Raw genomic sequence first — 24,322 nt, forward strand, 5'->3', positions numbered from 1 at the left:
GTCACAAGCTAGCTAGCATTAGCATTAGCATTAGCCAACAGTTTTTCAGTCAGTCACTCTCACCTTTTTGTTGAAAATCCAACGCAAACAGGACCAGGAACGCTCGAGTTCATCACAGACTCCTCAAGATGTGGTGTTTAAATCCATTTTTTGTTTTGTTTTTTAAGTTTTCAGACAGTCAGGAAACTGTTTGCTAATGTGTGGTACCTGCTGAACATTCCTCCATAGAAAATACATGCAGAGGACCCCCAGCGTGATGTCACCGTACACAGATAAAACCATACTTTGGAACGTTCTCCTTGATAAATAAGTTTGTCGTACTGTGGAAGATCATGGCCAAAGGAACAGCACTGGGCAACAGTCGCTCAGTCGGTCAAGCGCTCGTCCTCTGACCTGAGGGTTGACAGTTCAAATCCCGCTCCAGACGTGAATATCATTGGGAGAGTGGTCAGAGCCAATGACCCACAGGTCGACAGTGCGATTTCAGCTCCCACAGATGAATACTGTTGTTGTCTCCTTGGGCAAGACACTTAACCCCCTTGTCCCAATGTCTGTGAATGTGTGTGTGAATGGGTGGGTGTTTCCTTGATGTAAAGCTCTTTGGGTGACTTAAGGTTAGAAAACCACTGTATAAATCTGTTTACCATGTACCATTGATTGTTTCCATGGAAATGAGAGGAGGAGGCCCTTCTCCAGGCCAAATACAAGTTAGGTTTGTGAAGATGCAAGCCTGCTCACAATAAATGTTTTTCTACATTTTTCAGTGCAATACACACAGCAAAAAAGATGCTTTCTATTCTATCTAAGTCTATTTTTCATCTAAAAAGTTCCATATTGTTGCTTTAATTCTTAGCACTATGAAAAATGTACAGTTTTGACTCAGATTTTCTGATGTCAGAGGAGCTCGTCCCTGCCGCCCTCGTAACAGGATGTTAACTGCCTAATTACACTGCGCAGCGCACCTGTCCTCAAGCACCTGCCTCCAAAAACATCTTTTATTTATTTATTTTCACATTCAGACCGGAACATTTCAGAAAATCTGGTGTGATAAATGAATTACACCAACCTTCACGACGTGTTCACTGACGAAGCAATGCCCACTGCGTTCTAATTAAGATGATTAATTAAGATGTCTTTGGCCACAATGGGACAAAAGACAATAGATCAAAACAAGAGGAGACCCCGCCCCTCGGACACTGTTGCTATGACGATGCGGAGATGTAATGGAATGGAACAATGGGTTTTAATTTCTCAATGGGGAAAACAAGATGGAGAGATGGGCTGTTTAAAGGTCCTGTTATTAATATTTTAACTGATTTGTTTGTTATCTATCACGCTATTTAAAGGCCTTGGACATGATTTTTATTTTTTTTTCCCATGTTTTGGAGCGAAATGCGTCTCGCCCCAGTGCACATGTATTACATAAGCAGCTCTTGAGGTCAAAATATGTTCTGTCTGCACCAAATTATCAAGTGTTTTATTGTTTGAGAATCGGGAAGTGCACGTTAGCATGCTAGCTGTTAGCGTTGGTCTCTGAAAGTTACGAAAAACACTCATAAAAACATCATGGTGAATAATTAGCGAGCTCGGAGTGCAGAAGGTAAGTGAGGAAGCGTTTAAAATAAGCTAGTTGTGTTTGTCATGTTTTTGGACAGTAAAATACACGTACAGTGATTTTAATCCACAAAATAGTGGGCAGTTGGGAGCTGAATGTACCTTTTGGTTGTTTTGGGGAGAAAACATACTAGCTAACAGAATGCACTCTTGTGTATTGTGTGTCGTGTACATGTATTTTCACTGTTACTCTGACTTGAGTAATTCTGTTTGGGTGCGTTTTTGGGGTGACTGGCAGAAAACAGGAGGTAGAAAACTGTACCGAATCTCATCTTTGTGTTTGCTCTTATGATTCTGCCCATGTTCTGCCGTTTGCTTCCACCCAAGATTAGAATTTTGAGTTGTAGAAGTGGTGTAGCTTCAGTTATCTCAAATCTCAAACAAAACTCTGATAAGACACGGCAGTTAAAAAACGAAGGAAAGGTGGAACAATCTGTCACAAACGCAGGTGAGATGACAACACAGACAAATATGAGATTATGCATGCCTCCGAGACCTCCTAACACGATCTGAACCAAACTAAAGAAGCGTTATTAGAAAAAAAAAACATTCTGACTTTACTTTACAGCAAAGATTCAGAAACTTATTGCTTATTGAATACTGCAGATCAAATCAAATCTAAAGTCCAGAAGAGAATGAGAATCACGTAAGACCTTAAAATTGTGTCTGTGGATAAATAAAGATGAGTACAAATAAGATGACAGAAATAAAACGCTTCAGACCATATGTCCAGAGACAACATCACAAAAAGTCATTGGCAGATTTAGTAAAAAGTACATTATAAATATTTAAACTTATGCTTTTAACTGAGAGTTTGTATCCTGACACACACTGCTCCTCTTTACTCGATCTAAAGTATATAAAACAGGCAGAATTTATTTTACAGAGTATGAAAGGGCAGCGTGTTCTACGTCCTGATTGGCTGTTGGACTGTAGACCATTGTGTCGTGCGTCCTGATTGGCTGTTGGACTGTAGACCATTGTGTCGTGCGTCCTGATTGGCTGTTGGACTGTAGACCATTGTGTCGTGCGTCCTGATTGGCTGTTGGACTGTAGACCATTGTCCATCAGTCTCCTCCGTGCCGTGTCTCCTGTCCAGTACAGAATGTGTTCAGACAAATTTACATAAACGTTGGATCTCAGTGTGACTCTGAAGTGCTGTACGTTTGCAATTTGTTTTCTCCCCGACAAAACCCACAATGTCGATGAAACGTTCTGCACCGACAAAGACGCCGACGAAGGTTTGAACTTTGAGAGAGTTTAAACGAGAGAGAAATGTGAGAAAATGTTAACGCCTGTGTGAGAAAAGTGTATAAAGTGTGTGGTGAGGGGTTTGACAGACAAAAACAGAGAGAATAATGTAAAAAATAAAGCTGATACTTCACGGACTTTGCTTACTGTGGGTTATTTTTAGAACATAACCCCCGTGATAAAGGAGGGACCACTGTATTCTGAAAGTGCAGCATGTGTGTCACTATAAAGTAAGTCCAATGCTTGTTCTAAATATTAATTTCACCTTAACAAAGACTAAAGTCAGAGGATGTGAGTCGGCTCTGGAGGCGCACAGACTGAGACACAGGAGTTACATTTAGACGGTACCATATATAAAAGATAGATGATAATAATTGATGGGCAGATAGTAGTGGTCAGAGGCATGTGGGCTTGATTATTATTATTTTTATTTTTATTTTTATTATTTGTAGCGGTAGTGATATTCCACATTACACAGTAACCGTATTATATTTTGTCATTTTCTTATACAACAGAAAATACAAAGCTCAGGTGCAAAGTGCAGAACATACAGGACCTCTTCAGATACACAAAGCCCGTCCATCCAAACCTGGAGAATCAGTGTTTGAGTTTTCTGCAGCTCAAACCTGGAACATTCTTCCTGAAGATGTGAGACAGGCCTCTACTTTGACAATGTTTAAATCCAGACTCAGTTGTGTTTAGCTGTGCAGACGACTGAAAGGGTTTGATTCATGATGATTATTTATATTTTGATTTGTTGTATTGTGATTTTAATGTCTTTCTTATTCTGTAAAGCTCTTTGTGTGACTTTGTGGACAGATTGTTGCTGTATAAATAAACTTGCCTCGCCTCCATTTGGCATGTGTTGTATTATGGGTCTGACTGTGCACTTTTCTGACAGAGAGTGTTCATGATGGGGATCAGACATAAACCAGCTCCTCATAAGTTTCATATTTGTATTTCCATATCAGTTTTCATATTACATTTGACAGGCGCGTCCATAGGTGCGAGCTGTTATTGACTTGTGGATATAAAGCCTCAGAAATGGTTCTGACGCTGTGGCACATTTCACAAAGCATTTCATTTCATTTCAAACCTTTTGTGAGTCCAGCGTTTGTGTGTTTGCAGACAGCCGCCTCAGGCCTTGTTCAGATCTGCCTGAACATTTCCTCACTGCATCTACAAAAGGTAAAGGCCGTATTTAAAAGAGATCTCATCCGACGCCAAGTCAAAAACAAGCCAGAAACGACAACCTCGAGTTCTTTTGCACAGCTGCTCAAAGAATCATTCATTTTTACAATCTGTTTTCAATTTTGTTTCAGTTTTAGTCTTTTTAATGAAATTATTTTTGTTTTTTGACTAGTTTTAGTCTATGAAAATAGCACATGTGGAAACGTGTTCTTTGGAGTTTGTTGGAGCACTTTGATTTACTTTGTGTATGAATTGCGTTATACATAAACAAAGACCTTGCCTTTGTTGATGGTCTGGGGCTCTGACATTTAACAGGAGCTTCCTCTTAAATGTTCTCTTTTCCCTTTTAGCAGGGCCGACCCTGGCTTTCAGGGGTCCTAGCAGAATTTGTCTCTAGGCCCCTGGGCAGTGGATGTACCTGGGCTCAGTTATTAGTGACTCACATTTGACGACATTCTGACCCTGCTCTCATCAGCTTGTCCAATTGTGTTTCTATTTATAAAAAGGCTGAAATGTTTTAATCTAACTTGTCTAACAGCCATTCAAATGTACCTCGGCTGCCTCAGCGCACCTCACATAGCTGCCCACACTTATGCCTGGCTCAAAAAATAAATGTAGCCAGCAGATATTTTGCTACTATATATGTATATATACAAATGTAATCTTTACAGAGGGATATTTAGACAGCTAGAAACAACTGAGCACTGTTTCCCATATGAGTTTACATATTATATGATCTTCAATACAAATGTATGGATTCTTGGGGGCCCTCCAGTGGCCTTGGGGCCCTAAGCAGCTGCTTAATCTGCTTATAGGCTGCTATAGCTATAGCCTGCCTTTTAGTCAATACTTTAGTGCTTAGTGTTTGTATTATTCCATATGTGCACATCGCTAGGTGCTGCAGAAAAGGTTTTATCAAAGGTCATCTTAAAGCTACCACATTTACGTTTATTTTATTTATTTATTCTACCACTAGAGGGCAGATGTGAACCCTGATGTGAAAAATGATATCACATGAATAAGTTTGCTGCTCCTGATTAGATACAAGCTCCTCTTGGTGCTTTAAATCGCACAGAACATTTGAGAACACTGGACCAGAGTTACACGCCGCGGTCTGAGCCGGGTTAGACATCAGGTTTTCAAGGTATTTCTAAGCAATAAATATAAGACTGTTCATTTTAATGCCATACTGTGGGACATTCCAGCTAAAGCAATAGCATCTCCATCACTACACACCCACCCGTGCTCTCTGATCAGGTGATGCCTCCCCCATCAGGACGGATCATCAGACCTGGAGGTGACGGGGCCTTTGAACGGCTCCATCTCCGTCTGAATTGGTTTATTCCATTTGTGTTTTGTCTTTAACTGTGTGAAGACTCTGGGATGGCTGTGAAAAGTACTACACAAGTGCTACGTATTATTATTATTATTATTATTATTATTATTATTACCTAGACATAGCACACCTTTAAGACCACTCTTCAGCCCGTAAAGAGCAGTAATGGTGATGTCATAATTGCGCGTCACAGTTCTTAAATGCCAGATGTCTAGACCTGAGTGCTGTGTTTATCAGACCGTGAGAGGCTGATTACCACAGTGTCAGTCCTCCACTCCCTCCTGCACCTCCTGCTCCTCTTGCTCCACCTGCTCCGCCTGCTCCTCCAGCTCAGCTCTCAGGTTAGCTGCTTCTACACTTTGCTCACACATTTATGTTCACAATGACGCCATGTAAAATCAGCACAGGTTTAACCAGGCATAAAAACATTATAGGAGTGTTTCTCAAACTGCGGTACATGAGCTCCTTCAGGTGGGTTTCAGACAACTCTGCAGTTTGTCGGGTTGTCTCATCTACAGAGTATTTTACCCACGTTTCTGTCCTTCCTTTGGATCATTTCTTGTTTAGAGCTGCATTGGAAATGACGTAGTCCACATTTAGACATGGTTTGGACCCTGTTTAGTCCAAGATTAGACCTGGAATAGTCCTTTTATAGACCTGGATTAGACCTGGTTTCAACCTGGTGGTACTTGGAAAGCCAGATCTTTTCTTTGGCGTGAAACGTTTGAGAGCTCTGCATTAAACCGTTTATTCTGTTTATTATTTTATATTATTCTTCACACTCTACCTTCATCGTGGAGCCGGCGCTGGGACGAGACACGATCCCACAAAACGAGACCTGAGAATGGGTCTGTCAGATTGAGACAAGATTTTGAGACATCATTAATAAAAAGTAAAAAAATATGGAACTTTGGAACTACAGGTTCTCAAGACAATCTCACCAGCCCTTGACCCTTGACCCTTGACCCCTTTTGTGTCCAGTCCAAATGTAAACACATGGAAAGGTCATTTCTTTCTATCTAATCTCTAATTACACGGTGTTAACAATTTATCATCACCAAATTACACATATTTCACGGGAACTGAGTACTGATGTTAAAGTACCACTGTGGAACATACAAACGCGACCTGCTCGTTTCCATAGAGATATTATTGCTTTGCCTGGAATGTTCAAGCAGGTGACACAACCAGGCCGTGTTACGAGTCAGATCTGTGGAGAGGCAGGTGAGAACGCGTGTTTTTCAATAGCATGTGTAATTTAATCAGTGCGAGGTAGTTACTGTAAGTTTAATGCCATACTGTGGAACATTTCAGGCAAGGATGGACACAAGCAGACCCAGCTGACCCATTGAAACATTTTTTTTGCCTGCTACTAATGAAATGTTTGGTCTGTTTTTACATCAGATGCCCTTCCTCATGAATTAATCGTCTTGTTTAAGTAAAGATTAGCTTGACTTGCGCAAAGTTTTGAACCAGTTTTCCTCTGGATAGTGGGCCGGTGCTGAACCTACTGCATCTCTTCTTTCATAAAACCACATGTACAGGTTTCATATGCCACAGCGTTCCATATTTCCTGTAAACACGTTAAATTATTCCAGAGATGGGCTCTCAATCTTGGGCGCCGGGCTTCACTTTTTGCGACCGGGAGTGAATGGAGACGTCGGCGCTCTCCTCCTCTTCCTCGTCGCAGTGTATAGATCACAATAACGTTAGCGCTCCGCCTCACGAGCGTTCATCTGTGACTGAATTACATAAGCCGTTTACAGGCGTCCCGGTGATAGATGGAGCCGGGGACGGAGCCCACATTCACGTTGGGTTTAATGACGCCATGTTAGCGACAGGGAAGCACAGAGATACGATTCAGACCATATATTTCACTGTCACGCAGGATTTACAGAGCTGCTGCCGCCGCCATTTCCATCCCTGGACGGAATCTATAAATCAATCTTTCGCTGCACACACACACACACACACACACAGAGTTTACATGTTTGTCAGTGGAGCTAATCTACATGTACAGAAAAAGTATTTTGATAAAGTTTGTGATAAAAATATAAGATCGTAAGGTCCAATATTAGCATAAAACTGCTTGTGTATTTTGGTGGAGATATTGCATTGCCTGGAATGTTCCACAGTAAAGCATTAAACTTATCTAGTTTTCATTTATTCATTTACAGTTGTTTTTACTGAGAAAAAAAACTGAATGACTCATAGAGAAAGAAAGAAACAGAGAAAGTGTCAGCGTCACCTCCAGTCTCTCTCTCTAAAACCTTCAAATCAGGAGAGAAATCTAGAGGTAATAATGGACTCAGACTTGAACTTTAACAGACACATCAAATCAAAACATCTGCAGCTTTTTACATCTAAAAAACATGTCAAAAATCAAAGGTAAACTGTCAAAACCAGACTCAGAGAGACTTATCCTGCATTTGTGTCCAGTAGATTAGACGACTGTAACGTCCTGCTCACTGGACTCTCCAAACGAGCCACAGAACAGAACATCCAGAACATCCAGAACATCCAGAACACTGCTGCTCGGGTCAGGACTAGAACCAGGAAGTACTTCACACATGTGTCCTGTGCTCAGGTCTAGAACCAGGACTAAACCAGGACTAAAGATGGACTTAACCAGAACTGAACCAGGACTAAACCAGGACTGAACCAGGACTGAACCAGGACTAAACCAGGACTAAACCAGGACTAAACCAGGACTAAACCAGGACTAAACCAGGGCTAAACCAGGGCTAAACCAGGACTAAACCAGGACTAAACCAGGACTAAACCAGGACTAAACCAGGACTAAACCAGGGCTAAACCAGGACTGAACCAGGACTGAACCAGGACTAAACCAGGACTGAACCAGGACTGAACCAGGACTAAACCAGGACTAAACCAGGACTAAACCAGGACTAAACCAGGACTAAACCAGGGCTAAACCAGGGCTAAACCAGGACTAAACCAGGACTAAACCAGGACTAAACCAGGACTAAACCAGGACTAAACCAGGGCTAAACCAGGACTAAACCAGGACTAAACCAGGACTAAACCAGGGCTAAACCAGGACTGAACCAGGACTGAACCAGGACTAAACCAGGACTAAACCAGGACTGAACCAGGACTAAATCAGGACTAAACTAGGACTAAACCAGGACTAAACCAGGACTAAACCAGGACTAAAGATGGACTTAACCAGAACTGAACCAGGGCTAAACCAGGGCTAAACCAGGACTAAACCAGGACTGAACCAGGACTGAACCAGGACTGAACCAGGACTAAACCAGGACTAAACCAGGACTGAACCAGGACTGAACCAGGACTAAACCAGGACTAAACCAGGACTGAACCAGGGCTAAACCAGGGCTAAACCAGGACTAAACTAGGACTAAACCAGGACTAAACCAGGACTAAACCAGGACTAAACCAGGACTAAACCAGGTGCATCAGTGTTTGAGTTTTGTTCAGTTTAAACCTGGAACATTCTTCCTGTAGATGTGAGACAGGCCTCGACTTTGACAAAGTTTAAATCCAGACTCAAACGGTTTATCTGCTGTGACTGAAACGTTTTTATTCTGCCTTTTAATGTTAATTTTATGATGATTATTTGTGATTATTTATTTTTTGATTTTAATGATTTTAATGTCTTTCTTATTCTGTAAAGTCCTTTGAATTACCTTGTGTACAAATTGTGCTCTACAAATAAATTTGCCGTGCCATGAATTCTTACTTAGAGCGTACTCGCCTCTGCACAGATCTGAGCTTTCACTTGGCCTGGTGCATAACCAGCGTGTATCCATGGAGACAGATAAGTTTAATGCCATACTGTTATGTGGTCCAGATGATGGCGCAGTTCAGCACAGACATCCCTGAGACCGTCCTCACCTCCTCCATCACCACCTCCAGGGACACAGGCTGCAGCAGAGCACTGACAGAAAAGTTACATAGTGCAGCTTTAAGGAGAGAGTGTCAAACACACTTGAGCTTTAAAGAGGGGGCACACACAGCACCTAGATCACCATGCTAGCTTTTTTGTTTAGAACATGCCATATTTGCTGAAAACAACAACAACAACAGCTCCTAAACTTTATAAACACGCAATTTTGAATTTGCTAGGATTGTTATGTCAGAGGTAAAAGTCCAGACGTCTCCTGTACTGTCCAGAAATCATCACCAGATTGTGTGTGTTAATTCTAGTTCCCACTATAGCGAGAGCATCTGTAGAAACAAGTCAGCCAAGACAGACACTATTTTAAATTGTAAAATATGAAATGCTAAAGCAAAAGTGCTCAGGAGAACGCAAACTTCAAAATATCCTATTAGGTAAACTGAGCTTTAATCCATGTTTTGAATTGTGTTTTTTCATTCACACGTTTGCTTAACACTTTATTATTAGTCTGTCTAAATCCCCAAAGCTTAAAATGCTCTGTTCCACCTCGTGATGTCATCAAGTGGTAGTTTTCAGGTTAACAGCTCCTTTTTTACTTTTAGTTGTGCAGACATTGGCTTAAATCCCAGAGCTGAAACGATCCAAATGATTCTAGAAATGAAGGTGTGTGGAGTTTAAAAAACACACTGGAGCACTTCCTGTATCACCACATGATGACATCACAAGGTGGAACAGAGTGATTTCAGTCTGAGAGAAGTGTGTGATTGAAGCAAAACACGACTCCAGGTCTTTCAGTGCGTTTGGAGCTGTTTCATAAGAGCACAGTTTGAACCGGGCTTTCTTTGAGATTCCTAAGGCCGTGCCCTCTGACCCTCTGACCCTCTGACCCTCTGACCCTCTGACCCTTCGACCCACAGACTCCTCCAGTTCACTCCAGAAAACTGTTGGTATTTTTCCAGGAATCGATTGATCAACAAGCCCTCGCGTTGTCTCTGTTTTAAATGACCTTTTGGCAGATCCTCAGTATCGTTTTCTTTTCACCGTCAGAAGCAAACTTCTGCGACTCACATACGAGCGGACGCCGTGATTTGTGCGGCTCGGAGATTAACGTCGTGGGAAGAAATTGCAGCGTGTTCTTTTGATTACAATGATTATCTGTCAGAGCGTTCAGAGCAAAACTAAGGAACGCAAAGAGACGGATGTGCTGTCGTTTTAAGACTCTGAAACAGAATTTTAACAAGTCTAGTTAATTACCGAAGACGTATTGTTCTCTGTTGTCTGCTGTTTACTAATGATCTCACATGTAGACTTTTATTTCACATTTTGTTCTTTGCAAATTACAAACAGGGCCGTCCACAGAAATTTGGGGGGCCCGGGGGCAAGAAACCACAATTGGGCCCCCCTTTCAAGTATGAATTCGCAGGAAGAGGAGGAAGACGATGCAATTTTAGGCTCATAAGACCATGGGGCTCAGGATAAGAGACCCTTTTGTCCCTCCATGTTTGTTTTTTTTGTTTTTTTTTCCCAGTGTATGGACGTGCATTGTGTTGTGCATCCTGATTGGCTGTTGGACTGTAGACCATTGTGTCCTGCGTCCTGATTGGCTGTTGGACTGTAGACCATTGTGTCGTGCGTCCTGATTGGCTGTTGGACTGTAGACCATTGTGTCGTGCGTACTGATTGGCTGTTGGACTGTAGACCATTGTGTCCTGCGTCCTGATTGGCTGTTGGACTGTAGACCATTGTGTCGTGCGTCCTGATTGGCTGTTGGACTGTAGACCATTGTGTCGTGCGTCCTGATTGGCTGTTGGACTGTAGACCATTGTCCATCAGTCTCCTCCGTGCCGTGTCTCCTGTCCAGTACAGAATGTGTTCAGACAAATTTACATAAACGTTGGATCTCAGTGTGACTCTGAAGTGCTGTACGTTTGCGATTTGTTTTCTCCCCGACAAAACCCACAATGTCGATGAAACGTTCTGCACCGACAAAGACGCCTACGAAGGTTTGAACTTTGAGAGAGTTTAAACGAGAGAGAAATGTGAGAAAATGTTAACGCCTGTGTGAGAAAAGTGTATAAAGTGTGTGGTGAGGGGTTTTACAGACACAAACAGAGAGAATAATGTAAAAAATAAAGCTGATACTTTGTGGATTTTGCCTATTGTGGATTATTTTTAGAACATAACCCCCCCGATAAAGGAGTGACCACTGTACACCGACAGTGAACTTGTTGACATGTTGAACCTTGGACCTTTTTTTCACGTGGATTGGTCCAGTAATAACATAAATATTAACTATAAAATCCAATATGATTGAGAACTGAAGAAGCGCTGGGATAAGTGGTGTAAAGTTTTCACTCTAAAACTTTTTTTTTTTTTTTTTTCCAGTTGATATAATTAGATTTTTCTTGTTTTCTTTTTATCATTAACCAGGTGAACCAATCTGACAGTTAAACAGCAGATTCCACCACAGCGTTATGGCCTCTCCACTGACCAGAGCTGGAACGTAACAAAGTAAAAGTAGTGCTGTACGTAAGTATAAATATGTAGGTATCTGTACTTTACAGTGGGTACATTTTATGCATGGATGTTATCTAAAACCTCTTCAGGCATATTTTTGATGAGGAAACAACGCAGAATTTGAATAATACCCTCTTTAAAAAAAATAAATAATTTTTTTTTTGAAATTTTAACCATGTTATAACATTTTTCACTGATCAAAAACAAACCTGGAGTTGTATTTTCCTTGTGGCTTGTTTGATGAATGCTGTTAATAAAATCTGCTCCTCCTAAACATTATAAACACGCAATTTTGAATTTGCTAGGATTGTTATGTTAGAGGTAAATGTCCGGAGGTCTCCTGTACTGTCCAGAAATCATCACCAGATCGTGTGTGTCTAGTTCCTATAGAGAGGGCATCTGTAGAAACAAATCAGTCAAGACAGCTTTTTTTCTTTTACTTCTTTACATCTGAGAGCAGTATTTGTACTTTCTACTCAACTACATTTTTTAACTGGACTGAAAAGTAAATGTATTTTTTAGTATTGTCTGAGACCTCCTGAAAAATCTGAGGGTTTATTTTTAACACATTCACAGATTGAGCAACAAAAATGTAGAAATAAAAACGATTGATTCACTGCATTTATTAGATCTTAAAAATAAAATGTTCAAAATACTTTTACTTTTTACTTTTTAAGTACATTTTGAACAGACACGTTATTACCTTTACTTTTTTTTTGCTCTGGTATCTGTACTTTGACTTAAATAACAAAATTATGCACTTACTGATCTTATTCAGTCGACTTTTGTCTCTAAATGCTCCTGAACTGCTCAGTTTGTGGTGGTTACACAGGATTCATTTCATTTCAGTAGAAAACCAGGTCGTCTCGCTGCTAAACTCTGACATAAAGCCACGCTGATTTGTGTAAAATGTTGAGTGTCATGTGACCAACGAGCCAACACTGAACCGATTCTCCTGAGGCTTTAAAACGGCTCTGTAGTTCACGTAGAGCTGTTTCGCTTTGGGGATCGGCAGCTCCATGCAAAATAATACAACCCCAATGACGGTGGCGGCTCGGCGTGGTCAGAAACGACTCCGTCACACGCTCTCCTCTCCTGTGGGCGTGAAATAAACAGTTTGGGTAGGTGTTTGTTCTCCTCACTCAGCTGCAGCTCTGACTTAAACTCAGGCTGGAGGCACAGAGCAGCTCTAGGGACGAGGAGCCTGCGGCGCTGCTCATCGTGAAGAAGTTTGTCTAATGAGCTTTTGTCCAATTTGTCCCAAAGAATTGTGTCTCAGAAATCCAGACTGAGGACGGGCTGAATACAGAGTTTGTGGTTTTATGAAGGCAGAAAGGAAATGAACCCAGAACCTTCTCGCAGTGTGGTGAAAGTGCGTGTTTTGTCGTATATAATGCTGAAAGATGAGCTTGTTTTTTTCAGTGGAGGATCTGTCACCTGCTTGTCACCGTGGAGAGGTGATTGCTTTGAGGTTATACCCTTGTTTATCGCCGCGGTTACGTTCCAAAAACAACCAGCAATAGGTGAAATCCGCGAAGTATCAGATTTATTTTTTACGATGATTGTATATGTTTTAATGCTGTACAACCCCTCACTGCACACTTTATAGTTTTAATTTACCTTCTTTTGGGCCACATAAAACAATGTGGCGGGCTACATCTGGCCCCCAGGCCTTGAGTTTGATACATATTCTGTAGAGAATGAAGATGCAAGATCACAGTAAAAACACCTATAGTTGTGTTAATATAAGACACTGGGCCCATATGTGTGATTGTAAATGTATCGTGCAGTCACTTATATATTTTTATAATTAAATGTTCTCATTCTACTGCAATTAGGGTCAGGGTCCGTTGTTATTACTATAACTCAGCTCGTACGAACCTAGAGGTCGAGACATGTGCATAATTTGAAGTGGGTTACAATACATTTAATGGCATACTGTGGAACATTCTACGCAAAGCCATAGCATCTCCATGGAGACGTCAGGTAGCAAACCTCCCACCAGAAAAGTCACTTTTAAAACACACATTCACAGTAAAGATGCAGAGAGCAGCGATAGAACCAGCAACTTTAAATACAGGCCAGACTGTGTTCATTTAGCAAGAAAAACAAAAATGGTGTTTATAAATGTAAACAACAATAAAATGAAAAGAATTAAAATAAAAAAATGAAATGAAATGAAATAAAATGAAAAAAAATGAAATGAAATAAAATGAAAAAAAATGAAATGAAATTAAAATAAAATGAAATGAAATAAAATGAAATGAAATAAAATGTGCGATGCTGCCACAGACAAAAATGAACTGGACTGAGTGAGTGTGACGTCGCCCACAGTGTTGGGCTCCGGTCAAATGAAGCTCATCGAGGCTGGAGCAGTTGTAGCAGCTAATTTGGAGTAGATTTTCATGTTTGGAATTTCAACCAATCCAGAGCGAGGCTGTTGAAGGTAACGCCCCTTCCCATCCGCACCACTGGTTTAGCAGTGAGCGGGCGCTTAGCAACACTGTCAATCAAACCTGTTCCTCACGCTAGCAGGAACGACCTTGGGGAAAAAGGCACCTGATTTAGTTATTAATGTTCATATCTTGATTTGCAGACACAATAGTGAAGAAAAGAAAAAGAAAAAAAAACAGGATAATGCGGGTTAATACGAACATTTAAGACCAAAAACCTGAGAGCGGCAGTTACAGAGAGACGGGCAACGGTTTTTCAATAGAAAGAGTCAATGGAGTCAGGAACACACCCATCCTCACTTCCTGTTTGGAACGCGGCGGCTAACAGGTTAGCTTGTCGTAACCAGCGTGGCGTAAGGACCAAAGGTGCGAGACTCACGACGTTTAACAATGTCTTTATTCACACAAGTGATCACAGAAGTAAGAGTTCATAAATCTGAGTTCATAGTCCAATAAATCCTAGATCATAGTCCATAGAAGCCGGGGAGCGTAGGTGCGGGTCCGTGTACGTGGAGAGACAGAGGTGCATGACGAGACAGGGAGAACATAAGACCATACCAGGACAGAGGTGCAGGGACTGGGGAGATCCGGAGCTGGTTCTCGGGCGGATTTCTGGAGCAGAGCAGAAAGGTTCCAATAAGACAAGGGAATGCAAAGATCAAAAAGTGTTAAGCCATGAGCATATTCACGTGGAGCACGCGGACGTTCCGGCGCCGAGTGACTGGTCCTGACCCCTCTTATCCACAGCAGGTGTTGTTGATTGCGTTGATGGGAAGCAGGTGCGCGCGGGAGGAGTCAGGACTCCGCCCAGCTCCAGAGACAGACAGGTGAGGGAGGAGGGAGACGAGAACACAGGGAGAGCAAAACAGGGACCATGACATAGCTATGTCCATTTATATACACAGTGTATCGATGCTACACATGTATTTAGGTAAATATTTGATGGCCGTTGCCATAGCAGTTTGTTGCAATTGGCTAATTCTCCGCTCCTAGCAAAACGATTTCAGTTTGAGCCAATCCAAAGTGGCCAGTGTAACCAGAGATAAATCTTTATCATCTTTGGAAAACTTTGAGTTGTGTTCCAGCCTCTCGCTCCAATCCACCTCCCACAGATCGCTCAAGACAGATAGTGCAGGTCCCAAACAGAGCCGTGAGCTGATGCGTTTATGAGGGAAGAGTCTGAGCCCTGTACCTACCTGATCCGTTCCAATATGTCCGCCTCCGTAAGCTCTCGGCTGGAGCCAGGTGGTTCTCACATTGTGGGGACTGAAATCTGTGCACACACATTCAATTCATGAGACGTGGCTTCTTTATGAGGACAAAATCTGCTCCTCATGACGTAAAACTGTTAGTGTAGAGTAGAGTCCAGATACGGTTCAAAGTTAAACGTTAGGACTTAGATTAAGGTAAAGTAAGGCAAAGTTTCAACTATGGTTAAAGGGGACAGGTAGGTAAGACAAATTCTATTATATCATATTATATTTTTGCAAAAAAAAAAAAATGCCTTTAGTTTGTTGAAGTTTTAAAGTTTTGGTGAAGTTTATAATTGTACTTCCTGGTAGGACAGATATTACGCATGTAGAGGTAATTGCATAACTGTTACGTAGCAACCATACTGTAAACCATGGCCAAAACTTGCTTAAATTACGCAATAGTTATGATTCGGCAAACAACAATGACTGATCACACCTTTGTTTTGTTATATAAATGCTCATAATGTCATAAAAACATGCCTTCCTTGTGTAAATCATCTAATTTTGTACAGAATCGTGTTGATGACAGGTAGAGGGATTCTGTTTTTTCTCTCTATTTTTTGTTTTTTTTTACATTTTTTCCCCACAATCGGCCACTTAACTGACGTAAAGCTATGGTAAATATGGTAAATAAACTAGGTCGGAATTATAAAAACATGAAAACCTGTCGTATGCACTTTAAGGACAGGATCAGTGTCCAAGAAATGAATGTACGTCAATGTAATGTCCTGAAGAAGCATGGAACCCCCCCCCCGTGTGTGTGTGCGTGTGTGCGTCTGTGTGCATCTGTGTGCGTCTGGGTGTGTGTGTCTGTGTGTGTGAGGCCTGGGGACAGATCGACCGCGTGTTTGCCACTGATAGAATTTACAGCTGCCTGACAAATGATTTATAGGTGCAATTTTACCCAGCTGTCATTGGGCTTTATGTGACAAGTGTGTGTGTGTGTGTGTGTGTGTATGTGTGCGTGTGTGTCTATATGTGTGTGTATGTCTGCTGCAGTGCTGTGAGGTCATGTTGTCGTGTCACCGTCGGTCGTGTGCGTTCTGAATCTCCCTGAGTTCAGATGAGCGTGATTGACAGTTGGATCGGCCAATCAGGGACGAGCATGGTCCGTTTGAATCAAAACAAATATGGCTGCCTACGAGTAAAAAAGAAAACGATATCACAAAGTCCTGAAAAACAAGGTGGATTTCTGCCGAATCAAGGAACGACGAACTAAACCAATTCAAAATGTTCAAAGTGATGGGTGACATTAAAATAAAACGTATCTGATTGGACGACCGTGTTCAGTTCTGACTTGAGCTGCGGCGGAAGAAGTGTGAACAAAACTTAACAATCGGTATTAAAAAGTTTAATTACGCAGCGCTCAATGGATTTGGACAAAAAACCTGTCCCAGTTTGATCTTTTTTGAGTTGTTTCCTCATTCTCGGTCCAAGGCCTGGCACTGTAAGACAAATGCCACACTGCGAAACATTCCAGGCAAAGCAAAAACATCTCCGCGGAAACATCAGATCACGTCACCTTCATTAGAAAAGTTAGATTTGTATCATGTTTCCATTTTCACGTCAGATTCTCTTTAAAACTCCGTTGTGTCTGGCCTCTGCTCCTCTGCCACACTCGTCTGCCACACTCGTCTGCCACACTCGTCTGCCACACTCGTCTGCCACACTCGTCTGCCACACTCGTCTGCCACACTCGTCTGCCACACTCGTCTGCCACACTCGTCTGCCACACTCGTCTGCCACACTCGTCTCCTCAGGTCCGGCTCTGTGTTCAGCTCTGACCTGCAGGTTCTTGACCGTTTCATAACAAATGTCTCGTCTCTCACTTTCGGACATTCTGAGGACCCCAAAGCCCTGTGTGTGTGTGTGTGTGTGTGTTGTCTCAGGATGTTTCAGAGGAGCCGTGTTTCAGTTAACTCTGTGAATGAATCGAACTGGAGTTGAAAATAAAATAAACACACATAAATTCATTCTGCGCTATTTTTCAATGTGAGTCAGTGAGTGTGACCGGGGACGAGCTGCTCCAGACAATTATGTGATTCACATACGTATTTGCGCAGCTTATCCACGTCATTGACAGGCTCCTCATGTCCCGCTACCAGAGTTTTAGCCGATGTGGCCGATGTGGAGTGAAAACTCGCTAATAATGCTAATGATTCTAAGTGTTTAACCTCTTAACGTTCTGACGGCCCGCCCTCGGGCGCACTGTTACGCACTGTTTTGCGGCAGTTTTGCGTTTTAAACATGACGAAACGAACAAAACAAAGGAAGTACGCGACCAAGGACACTGTGGATATTTGTACAAGTTAAACTAGAGGCATCTCGGACCCGGAGCGGTTCGTGGAACCGAGTGAAGATCTCATGATGGACTGAGGAGTATAGGACCTTATGATTTGATGGACTGGATGCTGTTCCTGATCGGTAAGCGTGGTTTATTCTGCTATTGACTTAATTGTGGGTCAAATATATCATGTGTAATCATTATTATCACAATGACAGAAGTTGGTCCGAGTGGGGCTCGATCCTCCAACCTCTGTCACAGAATGACTGTCACACTGTCACATGTACAGTGTGTTTTTAGTTTCCAGTGTGTGTTTGTTTACATTTTGAAGTGTGTGTGTGTTTATTAATATATATTTATTTTGACCCACACCACTTGTTTTGAATATATTTTATATACAAATACACATTATATATTGTGTTTTGATATGTAAATGTACAGTAACAGAGCAGCTGCAGATACAGATTCCTCTCTTATACTCATAAAACAAGTCAGAGCTTTATCATAAAAATGTTAAGTGTGTTTTCAACATTGGAGTTTACAGTTGTCTTGATTTGGTTGAAGTTCATGTTTTGCCATAGTTAAAATTAAATATTTATACTTCCAATAGCATTAACATACTACACAGGTCATGAGCAAGATTTTTGTCCTTTTCACGTCTGTCACGTCTGATGACCACAGTGTGCACGTCTGATGTCGCTCTGGTCCATGGGACGCTCAGGGAGTTTGTGTGTTTGCTCAGACTCGTGAAAAATTAGAGGGAACATTGGGGACGAGTGGAGAGACAGGGAAGACATAAGACAAACCAAGACATAGCAATACATAACAAGACGTAACAAGATATAGCAAGATATAACAAAATGTAACAAGACTTAACATGATGTAACAAGACGTAACATGGCTTGTAGACGTAACAGCTATATACAGTTGTATGTGACAGGTTTGTGTTGTGTGTGTGTAGCATAAGGGGGTAAGGTGGAGACGGCAGAGGAGAGTGCTAGAACTAACACATATTCATTCGGCTCTTATTGGCTGCTCTCTCATCTATTAGCATCGTGGCTTTTATTATTTTCTTTGTGTCCATCTTTGTCTTCACACAGATATAAGGCAGTGTCCAGCAGTAATCTGACCACAACTGAAGAAGAATCTGACCAGAGCTGAAGAAGAGGCTTGGACGAGCAGAGAAACGTCTTCACTCCCACAACGTTTTGTCCAGTTATAGATTTAACTTTGGCTTTTACTATACTCGAGTATAAAAAATAATCATAATCATATTTTGATCATTTCAGTCGTTCTCTGGATTGTACAGATTCAGATGAGAACAGAAACATTATGAAATCAAAGCTCCTCTGACCTGCATGTCGGGCTTCAGTGCCGTGTTCAGACTCTGATCCTCGTTTTGGCCGTCTTCCTTTTGGCTGCTGCTTTGAACAGTTCAGCCAACGTCAACTGTTCGCTCGTTTAGACCTCGGGCACCTGGCACAGACCGGCTCTGCTCCGGCCAGAGAACTGCACCTGCCCCCTGCACCTGACAGCACCTGACAGCACCTGACAACACCTGACAGCACCTGACAGCACCTGACAGCACCTGCAAAACCTTTTCTGTCCAATTACTCAACTGTAAAACGATGGAAACAGCTGATGCACCACCACATGTGAAAGTGACATTTCATCTGCAGAAGGTCCTGTGTTTAGAAGAGACGATTATCAAAGTGACTCTGACCCACAGACGCTTTAAAGACGTGGACTCTGACCCACAGACGCTTTAAAGACGTGGACTCTGACCCACAGACGCTTTAAAGACGTGGACTGAGTGAACGTGACGTCTCCCACAGCGTCCGGCTCCAAATGAAGCTCATGGAGGAGGTTATGGAGCAGCTGATCTGGATTTGTTATTGATATCTGTTATTAATGTTCAGATCTTGATTTACAGACACAATAGTGAAATAAAAACCCCAGGATCATGTAGAGGGTTAATACGAACATTTAAGACTAAAATGACACAGAGAGGACACGGTTTTTCAATAGAAAGTGAATTGAATCAAATCTACGCTCACTTCCTGTTTGTTAAGCAGCGGCTAATGTGTCCGTTTGTCCAAAATATGGAGCACTTTCTAAATGACAAGGGACAGGTCAGAGCTGTGTATTGAGCTGCAGGGGGCGCTCCAGCTGATCGTATACACTGTTGTTAGTGAGGAGTAGGTGGAGAGGCTGAGGAGACTGATGTTTCTGCTGCTGCGGTGAACAGTTGGAAGCAGAGAGGATATATATTTGCCTGTTTTGTGGCCAGTGCAGGAGTCCGTCAGCAGGTCTGTGGCTCTGTGTCCACTGTCCACTGTCCACTGTCCACTGTCCACTGTCCAGGGAGAGGAATGTGACGTTTACAAAGAGGCTCAGAGAAAGAGAGAGATCTGTGGAAGGAGAAGAGTGGGGATGTCGTCTGGGACAGAATCTATCATCATCACAGAGAGAGATAGAGAGAGGAGAGAGAGAGAGAGGAGAGGAGAGAGAGACAGAGAGAGGAGAGGGGAGAGAGACAGAGAGAGAGAGGAGGGAGAGACAGAGAGAGAGAGAGAGAGAGGAGAGAGAGACAGAGAGAGAGAGAGAGGAGAGAGGGACAGAGAAAGAGAGAGGGGGGTGAGAGAGAGTTCTGTGTAAGGAGAAAAGTGGTGATGTCGTCTGGGACAAAATCTATCATCTACTCTATCCATCACAGAGAGAGAGAGGGAATGAGAGAGAGGGGGAGGGAGAGACGGAAAGAGGAGAGAGAGAGGAGAAGAGAAAGACAGAGAAAGAGAGAGGGGGGTGAGAGAGAGTTCTTTGTAAGGAGAAAAGTGGTGATGTCGTCTGGGACAAAATCTATCATCTACTCTATCCATCACAGAGAGAGAGGGAATGAGAGAGAGGGGGGAGAGAGACGGAAAGAGAAAGAGAGAGAGGGAAGGGTGAGAAAGAGAGAGGAACAGAGAGGGGGCAGACAGAGCGAGAGAGAAAATGAGAGAGGAGTGGGAGGGAGAAAGAGAGAGAAAGGGAATGGGAGAGAGAGAACGGTGGGAGGGAGACAAAGAGGGGGGAGAGGGAAGAGAAAGGGAATGAGAGAGGGGGAGAAAGAGGGAATGAGAGGAAGGAGATAAGGAGAGAGAAGAGGGGAAAGGAGGGAGAGAGAGGAGCGTGACAGAGAGAGAGAGGGGAAAGAGGAAGTGAGAGGAGAGAGAGAAGATGGGGATGGACAGAAAAGGAGGTGGAGTGGTAGATGAGAGAGGTAGAGATAAATGTTTCCCATCTCACTGGGATCTGGACGTCCATTTTCTACATAAAACAAACTTATTTAACTTTCTGAAAAAAAAAAAATAATAAAATTAGTAAAATAAATTATTCAAAGCACTGATTGTTTTGAACTCAAATTTGTCAGTATCCAGTGTGCGGCGGCGGCGGCGGCGAAGCAGAAACGAAGCCGCTTCAGGCTGAACTCATCTGATATTTCCCTCTGCCCGAGTCCGCTTTGCATATCTCCGTTTTGCCTTTTGGCGACGTGACGCGAGCGGACTCACAAGCGCCCCCTGCCCCCCGCTCCCGGTGGCTGCGGCGCTCACGCACAGACAGTTAATGTGGGTCAAAGGTCAGCCACACTTTTCAGAGTAAAAATACCCCCGCGCGCCTTTTGTCCGCGACACCGAAGCGCACTCCGACAGAGCGCCGTGTGCGTTTGACTCGCTGCATAAATGAATGGGACCAGAGCCAGAACAAGACTAAAGCATTATCTGCAGCTTCAGCACCGCGGACAGCTCCTTTATCTGCGCGCGCCGCCGTTTCATTCAGATTTATATTCACAAACATGGAGTGCAGCGACTTTAAATTAATAACTTTGAGTGGAATTCAAAGTAGTGAATACAAATATGTTCTTTTATTTACTACGGCTTCGACGAAACATAAAACGCACAAAAGCTGACGCACGTTTTCCTCCATGTTGCTTTAGCGCGTTTTGTATATGACAGATTAGCATATGTTTTAGCATGTTGTTGCATTTACAGACTTGTTGTGGACCGTCGCTGCAGTGCACCCTGGGTAAAAAAAGTGCGTTTTGACCTTTAGTTGCTTCATTATTTATTATTTTCATTATTATTTCGTGCATGTTCGAGCAATTCATCTCAAATTTCCAAGAAGCCCCGCATTTAACCTCCACTGGTACACGCCCACTGTGACACGCCCACTGTGACACGCCCACTGTGACACGCCCACTGTGACGTCCGCACTTCCTTCTCCAGTTTTATTTTCTTAATCGGTGATACTCGTAGGATTCGGCAACATCTCGTAGTCATTTTTATACAAATTTTTAAGAAATCCATGGCGCGCCTGTGTGATGCGCAGCCGTCCATGTTTTATTAAGCGGTTTTAGATGAATATTGTGATTTAAAATGTGTAAATTCTAACAAAATGATCCACAGAGATGAGAACCATAGAGACACAAGCACAATAGGTCCACTTTAAGGCTGTAAACTGTGTAGTTATTATAAAGTGTTACGCAAAATTCACAAATGTATTTTTTTGTTGTGTTTATTTCTACAGGACGAGCCCAATGAGACGCTCAGACTGTTTTTCACGAGCGCCCTGTTCAAACGCAGAACAAAACAAACAAAAATAAAAACAAATAACTCCATAGATTCATTTAAAACGTTCAAACAGGAGCAGGTGTGAGTGTAAATGTTTATCACAGATTATTAAAGTGCATCAGTGGCAAGTTTTTAGACGGTAATTCAGTGAAAAGGTGAAATATTAAACAATGTGTAATAATAGGAAATAAACAGTGAAAGATTAAACATGCTCAGAGGAAGTGTAGAAGAAGAAATAACATCAACTTTGACTAAATATGAACTAAAAGATACAAAAATGGCGTTAAATCAGGGGCGTCAAACACATTTTTACCAATCAGCAAAATGGCAGCTTGACGAAACATAAATCTAACTGCTTTTTTAACTTTAATTAACTGATTCTGTATTTATTACTTGTTAACAATCCCGTCATCATCATCTTTTCCTCAAACTGCCGCCGTCACGCTCGCACGCACAGAACAGATCAGAGCGTAAAGTATCGGCCATGACACCTCTCCGCCGCGCTCTTCATTAGCTAACACTCAGACACGTTTAGCGACTCGCGTGGCAGCTGTTGCTATGATACATCGCGTTAGCAGCGGTCCATATGCGGCTCCAGATGCCCGCCGTCCGCCGCCTCATTACCGGATCCGCGTCACTGCTAGCAAACATGTGGCTATAACTCTGCCCATTTGTTTTACTGGCCACTTAGCTTCGTTTAGCGCGCGCAGGTTTTATGACGAGGTTTTTCAGATGTAATGCAGCTGCTTCAGCAAATAAACTCATTTAATCAGCAAATAAAAGTTTTGAAAAAGTTTATTCTCAAACTACACGACCCGTTTGGCATCCTGCGCCGGAAGAGCTTTACCTGGGATCCAGAAAACACACACTGCTCCAATACTTTACAAAGAAGTGAGACACAGGTGAGATCACATGGACATGACTGACAGGTGGGTTAGCCAATCAGGGACATGTGTGGTCCATCTGTATCAAAACAAATATGGCTGCTTCCTAGGAACAAAAATATCAGAGGAGACTGAGAAACATCAACGAGCAGCGCACTAAACTCTCTTAAACTGAGGTGAGATACGTTTGATTTTATTTGTAAATGATGGCATCCAATGAGCTCCTGCGTTTCACATGTGTCACTGAAATAAACAAATCTGATTGGACGATGAACAGACATTTTATATTTAAAGAGAAGTTATAATAATAAGAATAAAATAGAGAACAACAGGCTGAATATCAGTACATCATGCTAATATAACACATTTATATTTATTCAGCTCCATGAAGCACAGACAGAACTGAACACGTGTCTGGTTTGTTAACGTAAGATATTAACAGTTAATCAGATAAATAAAGCAACAAGTTTACTCTGGATCTCACTCCAAATCAATAAATCCACTGAATTCTTCATCCTCGGCGTCGCTTCTGAACAAATCCACCCACTCCAGAGGAAGAGGAAGCAATAATCAACATGTGAAATTAAATATTTGAATAATTTCACATATAAGTCTCATCTGAGTATAAGTCGCAGCCTCAACAAACTATGGAAAAAGTGACACTTACAATCCGGAAAATACAGTAGATAAAATTTGCTGTATATATGTTTGTGTATAAGGGCAAATTTTACTCAAAAACAGAAAAATATCAGTAATTTCTTGTCCTTGAATAGAATAAAACAACATGTCTCTCTCTATTGTCCCTTTTTCTTAATATAAAACATATTCCAAACCACAGACGGACTCGAGCTACAGCGTCGTCCACAAACAGGAAACACGAGTCGAACCCTGACCTCCAAGACAAAGATAATGTTGCGTCTCGTCTTATGGAGGAGACAAAGGCCGGGCCGCGCTTTTATTGATGACATTTGGGTTGAATACAGAGCAGTAAATGTTAGCGTGACGTTAGCCTGATGTTAGCTTGATTGGCCCTTTCCTCATCACGC

The 24,322-nt window shown here is 42.2% G+C and overlaps 1 protein-coding gene across 1 annotated transcript in view; it reads left to right on the top strand.

Annotated features, from left to right (window-relative positions):
- The first annotated feature begins 16,601 nt into the window (after positions 1–16,601).
- Positions 16,602–24,322, top strand: part of LOC117375930 (guanine nucleotide-binding protein G(q) subunit alpha) — a 249,744-nt gene continuing 242,023 nt past the window's right edge. Inside the window, exon 1 of the mRNA XM_033972317.2 lies at positions 16,602–16,606. The gene's annotated coding sequence lies outside the window, so the exon portion shown is untranslated. The remainder of the gene's footprint in view (positions 16,607–24,322) is intronic.

Source organism: Periophthalmus magnuspinnatus, chromosome 9 (assembly GCF_009829125.3).
Source record: "Periophthalmus magnuspinnatus isolate fPerMag1 chromosome 9, fPerMag1.2.pri, whole genome shotgun sequence".
Taxonomy (NCBI): Eukaryota; Metazoa; Chordata; class Actinopteri; order Gobiiformes; family Gobiidae; genus Periophthalmus; species Periophthalmus magnuspinnatus.